We start from the raw sequence: 8,856 nt of genomic DNA on the forward strand, positions 1-8,856 counted from the left end.
AATAAATGGAGAGAAGATTGAGATTGTCAAAGAATTCATGTTGCTTGGTTCTATAATCGATGCCAACAGAAGCAGTAGTCAGGACATTAGATGACATGTAGCATTGGGAAGGTCATCCATAAAAGAACTGTTTCAAGTGCTGAGGAGCAAGGATGTCTCCTTGAGAAATAAGGTGCATCTGACACAAGCCATGATATTTCCATTTGCCTCGTATGCATGTGAGAGCAGGACAATGAATAAGGAAGACTGAAGATGAGTTGATGCTTTTGAGTTGTGGTGCTGGTGAAGAATGCTGAAAGTACCATGGACTACTAAAAGAACTAACAGATCTGTCCTGGAGGAAGTGCACCCAAAATGGTCCTTGAAAGCGAGAATGGCCAGATTTCTCACCTATTTTTGTCATGTTGTCAGAAGGGACCATTCCCTGGAGAAGGATGTCATGCTTGGTAGGGTGGAGAGTCGACGAAACACTGGGAGGCCTTTAACAAGATGGATTGACACGGTGTCTGTGATGATGAGCTCAAGTATAGCAGGAATCATGGAGCTGGTGCAGGATTGGGCAGTGTTTTGTTCTGCTGTGCATGGGCTTGATATGAGTCAGAAGTGATTTGATGGCACCTAACAACAGCAACAACAATGCTATGATCCGATAGAATGTGGAAATTATCGAAAAATATCATTAATTTTGTTCCCAAGTAAAATCTTACTGAAGTAATTAAAAAATGGTTGCAATTAACCATCAGCCTTCTGGTTAGCAGTCAAATGCCTTAGGCACTATGCTACCAGAGCTCCAATACTGACAGAGAACTTCCAGAATTGCAAGCTGGATTCAGAAGAGGATGTGGAACAAGGGATAGCATTGCTGATGGCAGATGGATCTTGGCTCAAAGCAAAGTATACCAAAAAGTTGTTTTCTTTTATTGACTATGCCAAAGCATTCTATTGTGTAAATCATAACAAATTGTGGATAACATTTGGAAAAATGGGAATTCCAGAACATTTAGTTGTACTCATGAGGAACCTGTGAGTAGACCAGGAGTCTGTCATTCAAACAGAACAAGGGGGCACTGCACGGTTTAAAACCAAGAAGGGAGTGATTCAGGGTTGTATCCTTTCACTATATTTATTCAATCTATATGATGAGCAAATAATCCAAGAAGCTAGACCATATGAAGAGGAACATGGCATCAGGATTGGAGGAAGAATCATTAACAACCTTTGATACACTAACGACACAACTTTGCTTGATGAATATGAGGATGACTTGAAGTACTTACTGATGAATATTGAAGAATACAGTCTGCTGTATGGATTACATCTCGATATAAATAAAACAAAAATCCTCACAAATGGATCTATATGCAGCATCATGACAAATGTAGAAAAGATTGAAGTTGTCAAAGATTTCACATTACTTGGTTCTACAATTGACACCAATGGAAGCAGCAATCCAGACATCAGACAATGTATAGCACTGGACAAGTCAGCTGCAAAAGACCTCTTTCAAGTGCTGAGGAGCAAATATGTCTCACTGAGGACTAAGGTGCACTTAACACAAGCCATATTTTCAATCACCTCATATGCATGTGAGAGCAGGACAAAGAATAGAGAAGACCAGAGAAGAATTGATGGTTTTGAGATGTAGTGCTGGTGAAGTATGCTGAAAGTACCATAGACTACTAAAAGAACTAACAAATCTGTCCTGGAGGAAGTGGAGCCAGAATGCTCCTTGGAAGTGAGAATAGCCAGACTTTGTCTCACCTACTTTGGTCATGTTGTCAGAAGGGACCATTCCCTGGAGAAGGATGTTATGCTTGGTAAGGTAGAGGGTCAATGAAGACCCTCAATGAGATGGATTGACACAGTGGCTGCAGCAATGGGCTCAAGTATAGTCGGGATCATGGAGGTGGTGCAGGACTGGGCAGTGTTTTGTTCTGCTGTGCCTATGGTCACTATGAGTCGGAGATGACTTGATGGCACCTAACAACAACAATGTACCAGGTATGACAAATTGAGGAAAAATGACATGGCATTCATTGTCACATAGAATGTTTCAAGACCTATCCTGAAGTACAATGCTATAAGTGATAGGATAATATCCATAAGCCTATATGGAAGGCCAGTTAATACTACTATTATTCAAATTTACACACCAACCAAAGCCAAAGACAAGGAAATTTAAGATTTTTACCAGTTTCTGTAGTCTGAAATTAACAAGACATGCAATCAAGATGTACTGATTATTACTGGTGATTGGAATGCAAAAGTTGGAAACAAAGAAGAATCACCTGTAGGTGGAAAATATGGACCTACTGATAGAAATGATGCTGGAGATAGTGTGATACAATTTTGCAAGACCAATGACTTATTCATTTCAAATACCTTTTTTTCAACAACATAAAAGGTGGCTGTACATATGGACCTCACCAGATGGAAAACTCTTGAATCAGATTGATTACATCTGTGGAAAGAGTAGTTGTAGAAGCTCAATATCTTCAACCAAAACAAGGCCAGGAGCTGACTGTGGAACAGAACATCAAATGCTCATATGCAAGTTTAAGTTGAAGCTGAAGACAATTAAAACAAGTCCACAAGAACCAAAATATAATCTTGATTATATTCCACCTGAATTTAGAAACCATCTGAAGAACAGATTTGATGCATTGAACACACATGAACAAAAACCAGATGAACCGTGAGATGACATCAAGAATATCATCCATGAAGAAAGCAAAAAATGCATTAAAAAGGTGGGAAAAGAAGAAAAGACCAAAATGGGTATAAGAAAAGACTCAAACTTGTTCTTGAACAGAGAGTAGCTAAAACAAATGGAAGAAATTACAAGGTACAAGAGCTGAACAGAAGACTTCAAAGAGCAGCTCGAGAAGAAAAAGCCAATAATCATAATGAAATGTGCAAAGACCTGGAATTAGAAAAACAAAAGGGAAGAACATGCTTGGCATTTCTCAAACTGATAGAACTGAAGAAAAAATTCAAGCTTTAGGACCAGGTTTGCTGGTCTGATAGAGCCTGGTGGAACCACTGAGACTATGGCCCCTAGCTGCCCTTCAGGTCTGGAATTGAACCCATGCCTGTGGGTGGCTTGCAGCCAAACAATGGACAGGCATATGAGTTGAACATATGAACAGTTGAACCTGAGGTAGATACAGTCCTTGGAGAGAACAATCATGGGAAAAGAAGGGCTGCTTATGCACAGGGAGACAGCCCAGGGGACAGGAGTGCATGGAGGGATGGACACAGGGAAGGGGTAACTATCGGGAGGAAGTAAGGAGGGGAGCTGTTGCATTGTGGTAAATTGTGGTCAATGTCATGAGACAAAGTGTATGTGAACTGCTGTATGGAAAGTGAATTTGCTCTGTAAATTCTCACCCAAACAATATTGAAAATTCTATGAGCAAAATATTGAATGATGTGGAAAACATCAAAAGAAGATGAATGGAGTACAGAGTCACTGTACCAAAAAGAACTGGTCAATGTTCATCCATTTTTGTTGTTGTTATATGCCATCGAGTCGGACCTGACTTACAGTGATCCCTCCTTGGGTTTTCGAGGCAGTGTCATTACGGAATTAGATTGCCCCATCTTCCTTATGAGGAGTGGCTGGTGGGTTTGAACTGCCAGCTTTCTGGTTAGCAGTCAAGTGCCTTAGGCACTACGCTACCAGAGCTCCTCCATTTTAGGAGGTGGCATATGGCCAAGAACCAATGGTATTGAAAAAAGAAGTTGAAGCTTTACTGAAGGAATTTGTGAAAAACCAGGCTGCAAAAACTGACAAAATACCCAGTGAGATGTTTCAACAAATGGATGTCATGCTGGAGTTGCTCACTAGTCTGTGCCAAGAAATTTGTAAGACCTGGCCAACTTACTGGAAGAGATACAAATTTGTATCCATTCCAAAGAAAGGTGACCACACAGAACGCAGAAATTATTGAATGTTATCATTAATATTACACATGAGTAAAATCTTGCTGAAGATAGTAAAAAAAAAAGTTGCAGCAAAAAAATTGACAGGGAATTTCCAGAAATGCAAGCTGGATTCAGAAAAGCATGTGGAATGAAAGATATCATTGTTGATGTCAGATGGATGTTAGCTGAAAGCAAAGAATACCAGAAAGATGTTTACTTGGGTTGTATTGACTATGCAAAAGCATTTAACAAATTACGGGTAACATTGAGAAGAATGGGGATTGCAGAACTCTTCATTGTGCTCATGAGAAACCTGTACATAGACAAGAAGGCTGGTGTTTGAACAGAAGAAGAAGACACTGCATGGTTTAAAGTCAGGAAGGATGTCCATCAGGGTTGTATCCTTTCACCAAACATATTCAAACTGTATGCTGAGGAAATAATCCAAGAAGCTGGACTACATGAAGAGGAGCATGGCATCAGGATTGGAGAAAGACTCAACAACAACCTGCAATATGCAGACAATACAACCTTGCTTGCTGAAAGTGAAGATGACTTGAATCACTTACTGTTGAAGATTAAAGACTAAAATCTGCTGTATGGATTACAGCTCAACATAAAGAGAATGAAATCCCTCACAACTGGAGAAATAAGCAGCATCATGATAAATGGCAAATAAGTTGAAGTTGTCAAAGATTTACTATTATTTGGTTCCACATTCAACAGCAATGGTGGCAGCAGCCAAGAAATCAGAGGACATATTACACTTGGTATATCTGCTGCAAAACACCTCTTTTCAGTGCTGAAGAGCAGATATGTCTCTGTGAAGATTAAGGTGTGCCTAAACCAACCTAGGGTGTTTTCTGGATGGTGAAAGCTGGACAAGGAATAAGGAAGACCAAAGAAGGGTTAATTGACGTTTTTGAGTTGTGATGTTGGCAAAGAATACTGAAAGTGTCATGCAGTGACAGAACTAACAGATCTGTCCTGGAAGAAGTGCAGCTGGAATGCTCCTTGGAAGTGAGAATGGCCAGACTTCATCTGACCTACTTTCATCATGTTGTCAGAAGGGACCATTACCTGGAGGGTCAGAAAAAAAGGGGAAGACCTTCAATGGGATGGATTGACACAGTGGCTGCAACAATGGGCTCAGGTATAGCAGTGACTGTGAGGACATCACAGGACTGGGCAGTATTTTGTTCTGTTATATATAAGGTCACTATGAGTTGGAGCCAACTTGATGGCACCTGTCAACACCAACAATACAATACTCATAATGACTTCAAAATTAGATATTATCATTATATATTTATACATTCAGATAAAACACAAAATTAATAGGTAGCATGAATTTGAACTCAAACCAACACTTTTAAGATAGAAATTTAAAAATGGATACCTTCTCAAGGGGAAACTAATAGAACACTAGGGTACTTTGGAGAAACAAACAACAAATATCCATTTAGGTAGAACCTAAGCATTGTTGGGAGAAGAAATTGTTTTTCTCCCAGAAATCAGAAATATAAACAATAACTTGAATACTGCTCAAGAAAAGCATAGGTGGTTCAGGTGATGACCTACAATGTCCTTTTAAGCCTTAGCTTTTAAAAACACTTTATCATTCTGTATAGTCATCAGAAGATAAATATTTTTGATTAATAATTTAAATGTTGAAGGAGACATTCAAGAAATCTATTGATTCCACTGATTCTCAGGGCACAAAATGTACATATTAAAATCAAGACCCAGTGAATCAAACACTGAAAGTATGGTAAGTCTGGACATCTGATTCAATTTAAGTAGAAGGAAAATAACATCAATTATACAATAAAATGAATTTACTAATATTGGTGTGGAACACATAGACTAATCATCATTTACTTCAGAGAATTTAGATAACCTCAACACCAAGAACATTTCAACTCAATTCAAGCAAGTATGCTATTATTGTGGGAAAAAAAATCTTGCTCAATGCTCAGAGTCACATAAACTATTTCTGCATTCAGAATATCACAATTGAATAATTAATTGAAAAACTATCATATGTTTTAATCAATGGCACTGCATCATAGAAAATACTTGGTCCATCACTCCTGTTGGTACAAAAGTGTATTTGTTAAGTGCATAGGCATAGAAAATAGACCTGGATTAAACTTCTGGCTTGATATAATCTGATGGGATTTTAGCAAATTACTTTCTAACCCTCAAATTTCTTACCTGTCTAAAGGGGTGGCATAGAGTTTGAATGAGATAATGCAATGTAAGGTGCTTAACACTATTTTTGCAACAGGGAAAGTCTGTGGTAAATACTAATTTTTAAATCTTCTGTCATTTTGTAATGATTTCTTGAGTTCATGTAATTCTGTCTTATTTTTCTTTCTTATTTTTCATGCTATAAATCTAATATCAAACAAAACATAACAAGTCCCCATGACAGCATGTGTTTCGTAGTTTAGTTTTTTTTGTTTTTTAATTTTTACTTTACCTAAAACACTGTGCAGTGTACACAATCAAACCCAAAACGGATCTCACTGCCATTGAGTTGGTTTCTATTCATAGTGACACCCACTGGATTTCCAAGGCAGTAAATCTTTGTGGAAGTAGATTGTCCCATCTTCCTTCCATGGAACAGCTGTTAGGTTTGAACCACCAACCTTCTGATTAGCAGTCAAATGTTTTAGGCACTGTGCCACCAAAGTTCCTTTTGCAACATATGTTGTTGTTGTTGTTGTTATGTACCGTCAAGTCAGACCCGACTCATAGCGACCCCTCCTTGGGTTTCTGAGGCAGTGTCACTACGGAAGTAGATTGCCCCATCTTCCTTCCAAGGAGTGGTTGGTGGGTTTGAACCACCAGCCTTCTGGTTAGCAGTCAAGTGCCTTAGCCACTATGCTACCAGAGCGAGCTCTCAAGTAGATAAACTTTATGACCATAAGAACATCTGTTTTCATTCACTACAGATCAATTGCCCTGTTTCCTCCTAAGGAAAGCTTACTAGAACAGTTAGAAAGAAAACACTTGCGTTGCTAAATGTTGCTATTCTAAAAAGAGTACATCAAGGAGAATAATTGTTGTTGTTGTTAGGTGCCGTCAAGTCATTTCCGAGTCATAGTGACCCCATGCACAGAAGAACAAAACACTGCCCTATACCATGCCAGCTCCATGATCCCTGTTATACTTGAGCCCATCATCGCAGCCACTGTGTCAATCCATCTCGTTGAAGGAATCCCCCTGTTTCATCGACCCTCCACCCTATCAAGCATGACATCCTTCTCCAGAGAATGGTCCCTGCTGACAACATGACCAAAATAGGTGAGTCGAAGTTTGGCCATTCTTGCTTCCAAGGAGCATTCCAGCTGCACTTCCTACAGGACAGATCTGTTAGTTCTTTTAGCAGTCCATGATATTTTCAGCATTCTTCACCAGCACCACAACTCAAAAGCATCAACTCTTCTTTGGTCTTCCTTACTCATTGTCCTGCTCTCACATGCATACGAGACAAATGGAAATATCATGGCTTGTGTCAGATGCACCTTACTTACATCCCTGAATTGTCTCTCCTCACCTGTAACCCTGGGGCTATTTAATTAAGGACTATAAATGGCTAGATCTAAAAGAGCTATTTCATAGTGGTTACCTGTATTGAATAATTTATTCAATGGTTCAATATATTTTTCTCTATGCTACAAAAAGGCAATAATAGCATCAATCCTTTTGGAGAATTTAAAAATGATTCACTGAAAAAATTGTATAAATTGCATCTACCAAAGATATATTTAGGAAGAGAATATTATGTCACTAGAATCTATTTATTTTACTAGAACTTTGTAAATTTCTGAGATAATGTTGCCACCTGTCCCTTCTGCTCTGAAAGGAAGCTGTTTTCCCTTTTAGGAATTCAAACATTATCAAAGAGAAGGTATTGAATGCACTGAGCTAGTGATGAGGGTTTAATCAAGCAATTTTACTAAAAAAATTGAGGACTCAGAAAATTGGATTGTTCCTGGGTCACAAATAAGGCATCCTTATTTCTAAGGCAAAAACCACCAAAAAAAAAGCTCATAAAGTATTAAGATTTCAGAGAAATTCTACTTTGAAGTTAATATAAGATCACAGAACAGAGAATTGGAAGGCATATATTAATATTTGAAGGAGGGGGGGTTCTTTAAGATGGTGCAATTCTAAAAACCAAAACATTAACAACACGTTGTGTTGAAACAGTATATAATAACATAGGTGCTCATTGGATTGATAGCATGATATTTTTCTTGTTTGAGCTTGTTTTGACTATTCATTTGAGATGACTTTTTTTGTGTATAGGTGATGAGAAGTAAATGGGTATTTTAAGTTAATGGGCTGTATGCGGCTAAATTGAGTAACACTCAATCTGCTCACTTAGCCCCAATAGCTATTGTATTCCTTACCTTCTACTCTTGCGCACTGGATTGATTATCCTCTATGAAGAATGGAGTAGAGGAATTTGACTGGATGCCTCAGTAGAAGAAGAGCAGAAGAGAGGGAAAAATCAGTATGTCTTCTGTGGTCACCTATTGTGGTAGTTAAGAGTATGTGTCAACTTGACTGGGTCTGGTTTTCAATGGCTGGTCAGCTGGATGTACTTATTACACATGATGAGACTGGTAATTTACTCCAAGTTGGATTCTACTGTGAGCAGCTGAGTAGCTGCCTTAGGGATGTGGTCTTTTTTCAGTATATAACACTTTGAGAAAGTTCTCTGAGCTTCTTGGCACATCTGGATCCCCCATCAGCAGTTGGAAAATTTGGCCTTGGTGACAGAAATAATGCTGGAACTTCGTATGGTAGAATTTTGCAAGACCAAAGACTTGTTCATTGCAAACACCTTTTTTCAACAACACAAACAGAGGCTGTACATGTGGACTTCACCAGATGGAACACACAGGAATCAGA

Source organism: Orycteropus afer, unplaced genomic scaffold, assembly GCF_000298275.1.
Source record: "Orycteropus afer afer isolate SDZICR_OR568_19922 unplaced genomic scaffold, OryAfe1.0 scaffold00203, whole genome shotgun sequence".
Taxonomy (NCBI): domain Eukaryota; kingdom Metazoa; phylum Chordata; class Mammalia; order Tubulidentata; family Orycteropodidae; genus Orycteropus; species Orycteropus afer.